Raw genomic sequence first — 13914 nt, 5'->3', positions numbered from 1 at the left:
CCAAAAGCAAAGAAATATCTCCATTCATGTCTCTTATTCATGGGTTACTTCATTATCCCAATTTTCTGGGTTTGCACGATAAGCTGAACTATAACCATGCAGGATCCATACTATGCCAAATTACAATTGGCAGGTTTATGGTTCAGTATATTATGCAAACACAGGTAGTAGCTGTCAAAACATGGGATAATCAAAGCCAAAAGACCTTCACATAAGCTTTACACTGTGGTGGAAGGAAGTATTAATAAAAGGAGTATTTATATTACTTTGGAAGCCTTTGAGATAAAACACAGTACCTAAATAAATGTTTATTTGAGTCTTTTACTTTTGCTGCTTAATAAAGAAAAGAAACCCATGCAGAACCTGTTGTAAATACTAAGATAATATAGGCATTACTTTGAACAGATTGACGGTGTATATTTCCCAGTATTTCAACCCCACATTAGGTCTTAGTAGGAAAAATATTTAAGTAACATAGTTTTGAAACTATAGTATGTGAAACAAAATGACAAGTGAAATGGGGCAATTAAGCACAAGTGGCGGTATCCTTATTTACTGTGTGCAGGGAAGTTTAAGAAAAGGGATACATGGATGCCCTTGGCTTGACTTGCCTGTCCACTCAACAAACTTCACCATCAAGCAGGAAAACATCTACCAAACACTTGTCTTACCATGGAATGGGGATGGAGAAGAGGCAAGTTTTGACCAATGGCTAAACCTGCAGTTTTAACCACCTGTCAAAACAAGCTTCTAGCCTTTGAACCCCAAACTGGGAGAAGAGGCAGAATAGGGGGGACTAACTGGCTCCCTCAAAATCCCTAAGTCTCCAATCCTACAAAATCATCCACTGGAATAGAAGTCTGATAGGTAAACATTTGGCCCTCCTGCCATTTCTCCCCAGTAGGTGATTTGTTCCCTAGGCCTGGCAAGGTGGCAAGTTGAAAGAGCTGAGGATTGCAGAATGCAGCAGAGAGACCCACCACACCACACAACCTTCCAACATGTTAGTCTCCTAACGCTGATAGGTACAGGGTACACATTGTGATGATAGCTATTCTATTAACAGCTGACAGTCTATTTTTATTTTTAACATCTTTGCTTATTATTTTTTGTTTTAGTTTTGCTTCATACTTTTTAAATGTATTTATTGTTTTTTAACCCTGTTGTATGCCGCTCAGAGTCACTTGGAAAAAATGAGATGGGTGGCTAATACATTGTGCAAATAAATAAATAAATAATATAAGGTTGTGCCTTTTGCATCCCCGCATGCCTCCATACAGCTGATAGTTACAAGGGTTGGAGTGTAGGTAATGTTGTGTGCCTCCCAGTGAACTATGCAATATTCCTCCATGACTGTCAGCTGTTAAGTAATTTTTTAACATGGGTTTGGTGCTCTTCTGAAATAGCATTAAACTCATGTTTAAAAGAAGAGCAAATAATAGCTGACGGGTATGAGGATGCATGGTAAGTGGGAGAGAAAGAGCACCTGATGTCTGTCAGCTGTTGTTCTGGTTCCTTTTGAACATGGGTTTAGTGCTAAGCCTGTATTTGAAAGCATTCTGACAACAGCTGTTTGGCAGGGTGTATGTGTTGAGCCCTAAAGTGGCAGAAAGAAAGCTGATTCTCTCTCTTGCTTCAGTGCTCAGTCCCCTACCAGCATTGCTGGTCATGGCTATTCAGAATTTTCAAGACTGGCTCAGAGAGTTTGCAAGTAAATGGGGAGAGCCTAGTTTTTTAAAAAATGGACTCCCCCCCCCCACTGCCCCATGGAGACAGTGTCCAGAAATCAGAGGGGACTGGGCATGCCTGCACTGGGCTAAAATGGACAATAGATGCTGGGCTATCCCACCTCTAGGAGTCAACTGACAGTACCACCAACCAAAAGATCAGTGAGGTATGTCAGACTGTACCCATAGTAAAAGCTGTTGTGACTTGCTACCTACTTATGCAGAAAAACACTATTTTAAAAACAGAATGTATACAGACTACTAAGATTAGGTTGGGATGAAAGTGACATCATGAGAACATGTCAGAAATGGTAAGTTGCCAGGGTATGCTTGTGCCATGGTTAGATGAAACTGGACAAATGTGCCAAATTTATACAAGGCACCAATCCAAAACAAAACAAATCATATTATGTCTTAGGATCAGGTCAGTGAGGGTGCTTCCAGACTGCTTTTAATCCTACCAGTCAGAAGAGATTGTGCAGTTGTCTGACCTTCCTCTAGAAGTTCACAGATGAAGAATCACAACATCTGGGGACACAACTGTTTCTGTTGCAACCTAAGTGTCTGGAAATGGAATAGTATATAACCAAAGTCAACAGACAATACATTGAACGATAAAAGCTTCATCTGAAAGGATGTCAACTTTCCAGAGTGAGATGAAGTGATTGCACTTGAAATGCATCTCCAAAATGGAATTTCAAAATAATTCAATTGAGCACATGCCTGCATCACCGACAACATATGATGGAACTGAAACTATACATTAGATTTGTAATCTAATACTGATTTACCTAGAAATAAATCTCAGTGAACTCAGTGGGATTTAGTGCAGAATTTTTAACACTATAAGGGCCCAAAAGCAGAGCAGTCTCGCTGCTTTTCTTCTCACCGCATCTGCAGCAACATAATGTTTTGAACACTGTTTTCTTCTCCAGTGAAATTAGCAGTCCAGTAAGCAGGTGCGTGTGGGAAAATGGAAAGTATTGAAACAGTTTGGGGGCTTATGTTAATTTACTAGTTTTATTGCCTTGAGCAAAAAAATACATCTGATAATTTCAAACACTGAAGCATCTTTTGGATGGAACTCTGCCCTCCACAGGCTTGACCAGTTGCCCCTCCTTTCCTGTAAAGGATCTGGACATAGTGTTGAAAATGCCACTGGCAAAAATGAGTCCTAAAGGTCCTAAGTGTAACCCTAGGTACACTTGGCACACTTACTAGGAAGTAAGCCACTTTAAAATCAGTCCCTCTTAAGTCCTGAGTAAGCATATAGAAGTCATAACGTTAAAGACTCCCTTGAATTGGGGTGACTTCTTGGAAAGGCCATGCAGCTTTCTTGGCAGCAATGGAAAAGTAATTGTTTTGTTGTTGTTGTCTGGATTTCCCAAATCTAGCTTAAGAGTCCTGGGATTTCCCACCCGTCTCTCATCCAGCCCTGTTAAATTTTTCGATTAGTCAGAGTGATTAGACTGCAAATCCTACAGGCCACTGGGACTTCTGCAGGGACATTTCTCCAGAGAATAAGCTTTCTAGACTAGTGTTTCTCAACCTCAGCAACGTTAAGAGGGATGGACTTCAACTCCCAGAATTCCCCAGCCAGCATGCTGGCTGGGGAATTCTGGGAGTTGAAGTCCGCACCTCTTAACGTTGCTGAGGTTGAGAAACACTGGTCTAGACAAAGATAATATTGAGTCTGAAAATAAATTCAGAGCGGGTTAAAGTTTCCCTCATTTATCGAGCATACCCGAAGGACGGATGGACACATACCGCCCTTCGCTTTCTGGCAGGCCTCTCATATTCCGCCTCATCTTTAATCCAGTGAAATGCCAGCCAAACGAAGCGCAACGCCGCGCCACCTGGGCCCGGCCTAGACAGGAGGCGGGGTTGCATAGGCGCTCCGAGGCCCCCTTCCGCGGGAGGGACGCTGAGTCCGCGGTGAGAGGCGGGGGAGCAGCGATCGTCTCCTCCGACGCCCTTGGTAAGAGCGAAACTAACCGGGCGGCCGACTAACGGGGGACGCGGCCTCCTTCCGAACCACCAGCGGGGCCTCGAGAAGGTCTTGAGAAGGCTTGAAGAGCCCACGGCCTAGCCCCGACGAGTCGCCGACCGGCGCCCGCTTCCTCGCCGCTTGGTAAGGCAGTGACTCCCCCGAAGTCCCTGGAGCGAGGCCTTGGGCTATTCGCGGCAGGAAATAGCTGGGTCAACGCAGGCAAGAGCTTTCGACGTCGCAGAAGCAAGTTGTTTCGAAGTTAATCGCTGGATTGTGCTTTTCACTGCCCTTTTCTGTGCCTTTAACTCCAGAATGCTTAATCTGAATTAATGAAAATCCCGAGTTCTGGGTTTGCAGATATTCATCATCATCATCATGTGTTATCTTAGTTATAACTTATATAACTCGTAAGTTATATAACGAAGAGTGCTTATGTATATATACTTGATGTATCTTTAGCAAATTTATCATTGAAATTTCTGCTGTACTTCAGAAAGGCTGGGCAGTTAATTTTCAGGACTTTGCCCACTGTTTTCCAAATGGGTGATGAAAGTATGTTAATATTAGTAACTCACACTGAATACTTTTTTATTTTTTAAGCCTTCAAGTCAGTGTTGTCTCTTGGCAACTGCCTGGACTAGTCCCTGCAGTTTTCTTGACAAGATCTTTGGAAGTGGCTTGCCATTGCCATCCTCCTAGGGCTGAGAGAGTGTGACTGGCTCAAGGTCACCCAGCTGGCTTCTTGCCTAAGGTGGGACTAGAGCTCATGGTCTCCCCGTTTCTAGCCTGCACCAAACTGGCTCTCACTTTTAATTTACAAATGGGGTAAATACAGATCAACTTTTGCAGAGAGGTAAATTTAGGGTGGAGAAATTTGAGCTACAAATATCTAGACAGCAAAGTGGCAGCAAAGAGATACAGAAAACCTCATGTTTCTCAAAACATCTTGCAGCTCTGGTCCGCTAATATTCAGAAAATGCAGGGAGCACCCAATTAAACACACATCCCTCCCTACATGTTCATTTTAAGAGCATGGGAATTCATTCTCAGTTTTGGCAAATTATAAGGTAATGTAGGTGCCTTTGTGAATGTCTTATTCTCCCCATTTTTGAAGGCCTTACTTAACTACATGTTATACTGGAAATTTTAATCCAAAATTAGTAATTATTTACTGCTTGAATTATTCTATATATCCTACACTGTAATAACAATTCTTAGCATGAAGTTCTGGTCACGCAGTGGTGTCTGCAGGGTTGGAGGGGCAAAAAAGGCAAGATGGTGGATGCAGTGTCTGCCATCTTGACTTTTTTACCCTCCTTTCATGTAAACACTGCTGTGGTCAAGAATATTCTTCAGTAGAAATCTAGTGGTAAGAGACTAGGGACAAGTGGATCTCCAGCCCAGCAAAATCCCATTTTTAGATATAGACCTTTATCCTTGTCTTTCCTATTTGAACTTTTTTTTTTAATTGCTTGTGCAAGATCACAGTTCTAGTTACCACATTTTACATGTATTCACAGTTGGTAACTACACTAGTGTCGGTTTTCTGAATTAGTACTTGTGTTGATACTTGGTTTATCACATGAATGCTTCAGTCATTGACCCATTCTTACAAACCAGCTGTGTCTTACCTCTTATTGCTTGGAGATTTCTACTGAATAATTTTGACCACTGCAGTATTTATGGGAGAGGAAGGGGAAGGATAGGATTAAAAAAGGCAAGATGGTAGGTACTGCATCTGCCATCTTGTCCTTTTTGACAGCTTGCAGGAAGGGAGGCTGAGGCAATAGGTAGATTTTCATCAACTCACTCTTGGCCTGTGGGGGTGAGGTGGTGAGTGGGTCTTCTAACCTAATTGTTAATGTACAGCAAGCTTAAGTAATCTGAGGCTGTTTGATGGACCACCTTTTGAGAATCACTGCTCTAACCCTTTGCTGCCATCTAATGGTTATCCAGACTTTTGCAGCTCAGATATAGTAGTCCTAGTGGAATGCTGCTTGGTAAAATGGCAGGCTATTTAGTATACCAAATGAGAAATGAAGCATTTATTAAGTTTTGCAGAACTGATAAGAAATCTAGAGGAACAGTGAATGGTAGAAGTTTGCACATAATTTGCCAGGGTACTACATCTGGATATAAGCACATTGGTAAATTGCCATTTGGCAAATTATCTTATATTGATCCACTGCTTCTTACGTATAGGTAGTCCTTGACTTATGACCACAATTGGGACTGGAACTTATGTCGCTAAGCGATGCAGTTGTTGAGTGAGTCATGCCCAATTTTATGACCTTTTTTGCTGTGATTGTGAAGCAAATCACACAGTTGTTAAGTGAATCTGGCTTCCCCATTGACTTTGCTTGTCAGAAGCCCCCTGGGAAGGTTGCAAATTGCAATCATGTGACCCTGGGATGCTGCAGCTGTCGTTAATACATGCTGATTGCCAAGTGCCTGAATTTTGATCACACAACCACAGGGATGCTGCAACAGTTGTAAGTGCGAGGATTGGTCGTAAGTCACTTTTTTCAGCGTCATTGTAACTTCAAACTGTCGTTAAATGTATGGTTGTAAGTTGGGGACTACCTGATTAATTTTTGCTGCTGCATTGTTTGCCTTCTGACACATTCATTGCATTTTATCTCTACTACTACTATATAATATGGCTATGTTGATTTCTGATCAAATTTGATAAATAAGTACACATTTGATAAACAAATAAATGAATAAATCTGAGTGATCGTTACTGGATTATGATCCTGGAGTGAGGGAAGAGCTACCAGAACTAAGCTGAAAGAATCTGAATGACCACAATATGTATTGCTTTGCTACTGCATTTTGCAATCCAATTCTAGTAGTATTAGTGAAGCTGTATAACTCTTAATTATATGAAAATGAATTATCTTGTAAGCTAAGAGGAATTAGTGCAGACAACTTTCATCACAAGAGGACTTAATATTCATCAACAGGAAATATTTAGATAGGTATATTGGCAGTGACAGCTGATGGAAGGCAAAGGAGGGAAGGTGCTTGAAGAGGGGTAGTTGGGTCTGTGCACTGGACGTGTGGCAAAAGAGGGGGGCATTGTCCACCCACCTTGTCCTATTTGGTCTATAAAATCATTCTGGGATCTGTTTTGTTTTGGTCAAAATCCAAACAAACAAAATGTTTAGGGCTTTGTTTCTCCACTGATCTCAAACAATTCTGGCGGAACCTTTAGACATGATAGCTTATGTTCCACTCAAAAGATCTATTCCATTTCGCACATAGTCCTACAGAATGCTATGGTAAGAGAAGCTAATGGGAAAAGGAGCTCCAGATAGGTGGGAGTTCCTAAGAAAGGAAATACTATAAACACAGTTGCAGTTTCCATGAAAAAGGAAAAAAATGGAGGATAGCAGAAGCAGCTATTGAGCTTAGTGAAGGACGTATCTAGGAGATGATACCAGATCACCAAGAAAGAGTAGACACGGGTAGTCTGGATTTGTAGAAATAATATTGGCAAACTAAATCTCAGAGTAGGCTGAGGTTAACAAATGATGCTAACAGCAACAAAAGATTTCCTTTAGCTGTGTTCAAAATAAAAGGAAAAGAGAAGTATCTGCTTAGTGAGGAGTGAACAGGTAGTAAAGGAGGAACTGCTGTATAGCGATTCCACTATTTCAGTGTTTCTCAATCTCAGCAACTTTAAGATGTATGGACTTCAGCTCCCAGAATTCCCTGGCCAGCATGGTGTGATACTGATGGGGTAAAACAGACTGAGACTGAATCCTGGCAAGATGGAGTTACTGTTGGCAGAGAAATTCTGAGTAGTTCAGCTATTGCTCTGGACAGGGCTGCACTGCTCTAAAAAAGCTCGCGTGCAGCTCTAGGATTCCAGTTTCTTGCTGGAACAGCAAGTAAAAGCTATGCTTCCCAGAAGGACCTTTGGCCACCTTCAGCAGTTATGCCCATTTCTGGAGTAGGAAATGCTGAAAACAGTGACTTAAGTTTTTGTCTCTTTCAGTTAGACTATCGCAACACACTCAAAGTAGGGCTGCTCTTCAAGGTAACCTAGAAGCTGCAGCTGGCCCAAAATGCAGCTGCTTGTTTGCTGTCCGGCTCTAACTGGTTTAGCAGAACAACACCTATGTTGCAAGAGCTGCATTGGTTGCCAGTAGGCTTCTGGGCTGAATTCAAAGTGCTGGTTGTAACCTGTAAGATCCTGTATGACTTGGGGCCTTGCTACTTTGGGGGCAGCCTACTCCAAGTAGAATCTTCCTGCTCCGCTGAGCAATCTAGCTGAGAGAGGATGCTGTGGATCAAGCGGCCAGGATCCGGAGAATGGCATTCTTGGTGGCACCCCTACCCATTGTGGAACAGCTTGTCCAAAAAGTTAGCTCCTGACCTTTTTATCTTTTCAGAAGCCAGTTGAAAGTGTCTTCTTCCACAGGGCATTTGGTGAGGGAGATTTTAGGTGAAGATAAGTTTTAAGGCTTTAATGTGATTCTGGTGTTATGAATGTTTTTAATTTATGCACATTCTAAGCTGTCTAGAGTTCCTTGAGAAGGCAGCCTACAACTAATGAGAGATAGGGGAAAGCTACCTGCATTTTTGTTCAACCTCTCTCCACAAAAAAGTAGGCATTCCACTGGGAAATTGTAAACACTACAAAAGGACAGGATTGAAGCTTGAGACTGGTAGAGAGATTGTCAGGGAATGTTTACTTTAAATGAATTTAAGTCTCCAGATCAAATCAACTGCATCATATGATACTCAAGGAATTAGCTGATGGCTGAACATTCTCTTATGTATGAATGAATACATTCTCATATTCTCTTTAAGAAATCATGGATTACTAGTGAAGTACCAGATGACTGAAGGAGCACAAACATCCTTATCTTCTAAATGGGGAAAAGCAGAATCCAGGCAACTGCAGATCAATCAGTCTGACATTGATACCTGGCAAGGTTCTAGAGTAGATCACAAAGAGATTGTTTTGATTGATCAGTGTGGCAGTTACCAGAGCTCAATTTGGATTTGTCAAGAATGAGTCTTCCTAGAGTAACCTCATCTTATTTTCTTAATCAGGAAACAACCTTATGGGCATTAAATGGGTGTGAAAAATGACAGAGTAATCATCAATGGTTAAGAGCCAGTTTGGTGTAGTGGTTAAGGCACCAGACTAGAAATGGGGAGACTGTGAACTTTAGTTCTGCCTTAGGCACAAAGCCAGCCTAAATTACCACTCAGCAAAAGTTGATCTGTATTTACCCCATTTGTAAATTAAAAGTGAGAGCCAGTTGTAATGGTTAAGGCACCAGGCTAGAAACCAGGAGACCTTGAGTTCTAGTCCCACCTTAGGCACAAAGCCAGCTGGGTGATCCTGGGCCAGTCACTCTCTCTTAGCCATAGGAAGGAGACAATGACAAGCCACTTCTGAAGTCTTGCCAAGAAAATTGCAGGGACTTGTCCAGGCAGATCCTCTGGGTGCCACAAGATTCAGTTCTGAGCCTCTGCAGTTCAGCATTTGTATTAATGATTGGGATGAAGAGATGGAGAGAATCTGAGAACATTCACCAAATCTGAAATGACACAAAATTGGATGGGATAGCTAGTATCACAAAAGAGAGACATACAATTCAAAGTGATCTCACAAGGTTAGGAAATAACAGAATGAAATATAATAGACAAATGCAGTGTTCTTCACTTAAGAATGATAGCACTCTTTATATACTTAAAAGGATGTCATAAACCTATTCTCTTTTGTTGAAGAGCGCAAGACATGGAATAGTGAATTTAAGTTACAGGAAGGCAGATTTGAATTAAACGTAAGGAAAAAAAATACTAACATTAAGAGCGGTTTGACAGTGGAACCAATTTCCCAGTGAGGTGATATCCTCTTCCCCTTCACAGGATGCATTCAGGCAGAGGCTAGATCACCATCTGCTGGGGATGCTTCATTTGGAATCCTGCATTGAGTGGAAGGTTAGACTTGCTGGCTTAAGTGCCCCTTTAAACTCTGAAATCCCAGATGTAGATTTAGAGAATAATTTGAGATGTACTGATTAAACATCAGGATGATCTATTGCTTTTCTTTTGTTACTAAAGTGGGAAAAGAAGTGAAAAAAAGAAGAACCTCATAAAATAGCAACATGTGATTCTGGATGTGAATGAGTTTGTCAGTTGTAGATAGCCATACACCAATACGACAATCACCGCTATAAGGTGTTGACAGTAGCAGTGTGTGTATATAGTTTTTTTGGGACAGGAGAACATTGATCGTACTTGATGGGCTAGGGTTCATGTTTCACAGCTTTACAAAATAGAAGGAATTGGGTTAAAAAAGCTGCATTTGCTGCCAACCATAGCATCTTAATTGATTTAAAATAGATGACTACCCCTCTGTACTGGAAAAAGTGACGTTTGAGGGTTTGACAGCTTTGTTGCAGAATATAAGTCTGGTAGGTGAATTATGGACAAACTCTGAGTCACCCAAAGATGAATGGTAGCATGATGAGCAAAGTTGTTTGCCATTATTAATGATTTGGTAAGTATATAGCCATATGTCAAAAACGTCGTGTTTTAAGACCAGTGCTTCCATTCTAGCCAGCGTTCAGTTTCAGGCACCATGAGAGTTGGTGATGCAGATAAATTGAAAAGTTACAGCCTTGACTCTTTGATTGAATACTGTCCTTGTGGATAACATTGGAAAATAAGTGTCATGACTAGACTAGATATATACCATTCTAATTTAAATGTGTATAGAGAACTAGGCATTTAAAATCAATATGCCATGACATCAGATTAAGAGCTGTTCTGATATAACTTTATTCTCTATACCTTGCTTTGGCAAGAAACTTAGAGGAAATGATATTTTAGAATTGGAAATCCATGAGGAGGAGGAGGAGGAGGAGGAGGAGGAGGAGTTGTTGTTGTTGTTCATATTTTCCATAAGGGCAGTCTAAAAACATGTTCCTGTAAAGCAGGAATTCCAGAGTTTCTAAACTTGGGGGAGGCTAGAACTGCTGAAAATATGCTTATAAATAAAATACTGTTGGATGGTTTGACATTCTGTAATTAAGGTATAATGTGTCTTTGAAAAGAATTAACAATTTTACAGTGTTAGTATTGAATGTATCAGATTAAGTGTCCAGTTGTCACCTTGCATTGATTTGTATAGCAACATTTAGAAATACAAAAGAAAGTGGATTGTGCTGATAAAAATATGGATAGGAACATTTTTTTAAAAATCCTAGGAATAAATGACACAGGATTTAATTTACATGCAAGATTTTGAAAAAAAAAATCCTAGGTGCATCATCCTTTACAGAAAATAGAAGCAAAAGGTAGGTCCTTCTTTAAGTTTGAAGTCTTACAGTTTAAGCAAGGAAGTATTTGTTTTCCTTTTTACAGATACAAATACATCTACCTTAAAATGCAGTTAGTTTACTTATTTATTTAATTACTTTTTTTCTTCCCTTTTTCTGGTGAGTATTCAAGGAGGATACAATTTAAAATTTTAAAAACAAAAATAGAATGCAAACATTTAAAACCTCAGATTATATTAATATCAAGAAAATATTTAAAGTTTAAAAGCCTGGCAAAATAGAGTTATCCATATTTTCTAAACATGTAGAAGGCAGGGATTGAATGTACTCCTGAGGAAATGCTGCCCATAATTTGGGAGCCACACAGGACCTCCCCTACATGCAAGAAAGATGGGCCTTTGACAGTGTTGAAACCTTCAAAATGGCCTCTCCAGCAGAGGTTAGCAGCTGAACAGATTTATAATGGGAGTGGTCCATTGGATGGTTTTATCTTAAGCCATTTAGGGATTTGAAGTTAATACCAAACTAAATTGTGTCCAATAACCAAATGGCAACTATTAAAGGTCTTTCAGTATAGACATTGTATGATCCTTGTACCTTGAACTCATTAGCAGTCTGACTGCCACAATTTGCACTAATTGCAACTTCTGGACCACTTTTCAAGACTAGCCTCCCATAGAATGCATTGCAGTGGTCAGGATGGGATGTAACTGAGGAATGGATAATTGCCCAATCTGACCTGCTTCAGAAGGATTGCAACAGAAGCTTTAGGTGAAATTATGCAAAGGTGATTCTGGCCACAGCCTCCATCTATGAATGCATTGACAGCTGAAATTTAAGCAGATTGGAATGTGTCCTTTCAGAGAGAGTACTACTTTGTCAAAAGCAGAACCTCAGTTTAGTTTTATATCTATCAGCACTGTGCTTCTTTTGTTGGATTTAACAACTTCTTCTATTTCATCCTGCCCATTAACAAATTCAGGCAATTTTCAAAGGTACTGATTGCTTCCTTGGAGGTGATGACATAATTGTATTGCTGAGTACCATTGTTCAACAAGAAATTATTTTTGGCTAAACAGTAAAATGTTCTTTCTAACTTTAGATTATGGATGGCTTACTGCACTTTTTGTAAAGGAATCTGTGATAGTCTTAACTAAAACTTTGCCATAGAGTTTGATTTCATTCTTCTGATTGGTGCTCTCTTCCCCTTTTTTGAACCTATTTGATTATCTTCTAATTTTGTCCTTAATTGTTGTTAAAAGTTGTTGCTCTTTTGCTATTTAATTGTATTAGATGAAGTAAACCTCGTATCAATGACTTTTACATTTTCCTGTGAAGTATTTTAGGACTGTTGCACTGAAGCACTATATAAATAGCAATTGTTGTTATTAATGCATTCGCTGCAATTGGAAATCTAACAGATATTCTCCATAGGGACACCATAGTCACTGTCAGTTCTGTTGCTATAATAGAAGGTGGCACAGTCACATGCAGAAGTTTAACCACATTTTTAAAAGTGAATGTATCTAATTTAATAAAAATCAGTAATTGACTTGCACAAAAATCCTTATTTTGAGCTTATTAAATAAAGTTTTATTATTTTTATTATTTTTATTATTTTATTATTGTTTTATTTGATTAAAGGAAATGATTTTAATAACTGTTAAATTTTAAAAAACAAAGATAAAAACTAACAAGAATTAATAAGAAAGAGAATAGAAGAAAAGAAAGAAAAAAGAAAAAGTGCAGAAAAATAAAACAGAAACAAATACAAAAAAAGAATGATTTCCGACTTCTTTTATAGCAGCTGCAAGTAAAACATACATTAAACTCTTACTCTAAGAGTTCAACTTAACATCCATTTTTTCTATAATCTATTAATTTTACTAATCATCAAATCCATATATCATAATTTCATTTTTTTTCTGTTTCCCACAAAAAGTCCAAAAGGGGCTTCCAATTAGCATTGAAATTAGCCAATGTCAATTTCGCCATCTTGGCTAGCTCCATCAACTTTACAATCCATTCTTCCATTGTAGATAATATTGAGTCTTTCACCTTTGAGCATATACAAGACTTGCTGCAGTTATCATATATAAAAACAAAGGTCTGTAAGACTTTTCCAATTGTTCATCCATCAGCCCCAAAAGAAATGTGTCTGCTTTTGTCTGTATATTAATCTTCAATATCTCCTGAATTAATATATATATTTGAGTCCAAAATTTTTTAGCTTTATTACACATCCACCAAAGATGATAAAAAGTCCCTTCTTGTTGTTCACATTTCCAACATATATTTGAAGTCCCTTTATACGTGTTTGACAATCTTTCCAATGACAGATACCATCAATACATCATTTTATAAAAATTCTCTTTAAGATTATAACATAATGTAAATTTCAGCCCTTTCATCCACATATTTTCCCATTATTCCATTTGTATATCATATCCAAAATTTTAGCCCATTTTCACCATACAATCTTTAGCTTGTTCATCTTCTGTTTCAGATCTCAACAAAAGTTTATATACAAGATCAAACAGAACATATTTCAAGATTGAGAAAAAAGTAAAATACTTCAGTGTTAATCTGACAAATACGAACTGTATGTTGTTTCATAATTATATTAAGACATGGAATGAAGTTAAAAAAGACATGTTAAGATGGGAGAAACTACAACGAGTATTGTTGGGAAGAATTTCTGTGATAAAAATGAATGTTTTGCTTAGAATGTTATTTTTGTTTCAGACAGTAGCAGTTGTGACTACTGACTTATCATTTAAACAATGGCAGAAGGATATATCTAAATTTGTGTGGCAAGGCAAAAAACCGTGAGTTAAATACAAGGTGTTGCAAGATGCCACAGAAAGAGGAGGTTTAGCTTTACCTGATT

At 39.1% G+C, this 13914-nt stretch overlaps 1 protein-coding gene across 2 annotated transcripts in view; it reads left to right on the top strand.

The window, feature by feature from the left end:
* Positions 1-3553: 3553 nt before the first annotated feature.
* The window catches only part of PTER (phosphotriesterase related), a 34422-nt gene continuing 24061 nt past the window's right edge, over positions 3554-13914 (top strand). Inside the window, exon 1 of one of the 2 annotated variants that reach the window (XM_025166277.2) lies at positions 3554-3705. The gene's annotated coding sequence lies outside the window, so the exon portion shown is untranslated. Of the gene's footprint in view, positions 3859-13914 lie in introns of both variants that reach the window. The other variant, XM_007427573.4, reaches the window with a different exon arrangement.

Source organism: Python bivittatus, unplaced genomic scaffold (assembly GCF_059951505.1).
Source record: "Python bivittatus isolate LINGU-HERP-01145 unplaced genomic scaffold, Pbiv_v1 ctg000610_np1212, whole genome shotgun sequence".
In the NCBI taxonomy this organism is placed as follows: domain Eukaryota; kingdom Metazoa; phylum Chordata; class Lepidosauria; order Squamata; family Pythonidae; genus Python; species Python bivittatus.
This window is presented reverse-complemented; position numbering and strand designations above follow the sequence as displayed.